Below are 1577 nucleotides of genomic sequence, written 5' to 3'. Positions count from 1 at the left end.
TGCTCCTGTGTCACTTGCACTCGAGCACCGTCCAAGCTCACTTTGCCATTCTTCACTGTGGAGCCTTGTGCAGTGCTCATCTCCTTCTCATGTCTGCACGGTTGACCGTTGATTGTGACTGATGGGTTGAGCTGATGGTGCATGCAATATGGGTTAGTTGCCCGTGAATGCAAGTCCCGCAGGCTGCCATGCATAGCTCATGGCAGCAGCTGAGCCATGCCAGAGGGTTCCCTTCAGCCTCTGTGGTTTCTGTGTCAGGCTCCCATTTCCATGGGCATCGCCCAAAGATTCCTTCCACCACTCCCTATTGTACAGTTTGCTGCCACTTACCTTGCTCGCAGAGAGCCGTTACAATTTCCATGCAAAGATCTTTATGCGGTGTCGGAGACTCCCTGGGCCCAGTCCCTTGTGATCTGCCTTCAATCTGTTGAAGCACTTGACAGTGAGCATGTGGTTGGTGCCAGTTGTCTGTCTTTACAGTGAGCTGTGGCACTGTGTATTTCGCTGGAGAGTGCTGATCCTGTGGTTGCCCGCTGTGGTTCAGGTATGGCTACAAGTAGTGATGGCTGCTGAAATGCGTGATCCTTTCCTGTGTGATGTTACCCTGGAGTCCTTCTGAGCAGCATCTGCTGTGCCAAGCTCCAGGGCCTTACAACATGGGCTCGGCTGCCTTTCTGGCTTTGTGCTAGCGTGACGTCATCCCCCTGCATTCTGCTTGCTTCCCTTGCTGGTTGTGTGCGGTTGCCTGTCTGTCGGGTCCTTCCTGCACATGCACTGCTAACTGCTTGGTTGTGCTGCTGATACATGGGTTTGTGTGGCATGTGTGTCAGTTCTGTGTCCCACCAGCTCCCTTTCTCTGTGTCTGGCACACAGGCATTCCATTTCCTGCTTTCTTTCCCGGGCTTGTTGTGCTTGGATTGTCGGGGAGGCCATTACAGGGCCTCTGCCTGTGCCCTCTCACTGGGAGAGTGTGAGTCGGTGCTCCCTTCTGTTTGGCATTGCTTTCTTTGCTGTCACATTTTGGATATATTTGCGCCTTTGCTTTCTGTGGCAACTGCTTGCTTCTCTTGGTTGCGCCTGGCAGGCTTTTCCATTTTCGTTTTCTTGGGCCAAGGAGTTTCACCAAGGCATTTCCTGCGTTCCAGTAGCAGGTGTCCCCATCATCTTTCCGTAGGTGGCTGGGGCACATCTGATTCCTGCACTTATTGTTTGGAGAGGACTTTTTATCTGGAAAGAAGCCTTTCCCTGCACTTCCTTGCAATGAGTGCGTTGTCACAGCCATCTGCACAGTGGTGCAGGTGTCCTGTCTTCCGTTGCAAGCATTCCTGGCATGTGGGGATGGCTGTCTGATGCCATCTGTCTTTTGCGGATGGTACGTGGCATGCGCGCCTGCATGTCATCTGATTCCATTCCACAGATTTGCTGAGTTGTGCTGGCCTTGTGTTCTTCTTGTGCTAGGGGCAGGGGCCTTGCAGAGAAGAATTTCTGAGTGCGCTGAGGGGCTGGGATCATGGGGGAGAGAAAGTGCTAATTATGTTGCTGGAAAAGCAATGTGTTCTGATTACGCCCAGCCAGGT

The sequence above is a fragment of the Myotis yumanensis genome, unplaced genomic scaffold (genome assembly GCF_028538775.1).
Source record: "Myotis yumanensis isolate MYYU_CA2020_CCGP unplaced genomic scaffold, mMyoYum1.0.hap1 SCAF_5, whole genome shotgun sequence".
NCBI classification, from domain to species: Eukaryota; Metazoa; Chordata; class Mammalia; order Chiroptera; family Vespertilionidae; genus Myotis; species Myotis yumanensis.
The sequence above is the reverse complement of the archived record's forward strand: the minus strand, read 5'-3'. Positions refer to the sequence as shown.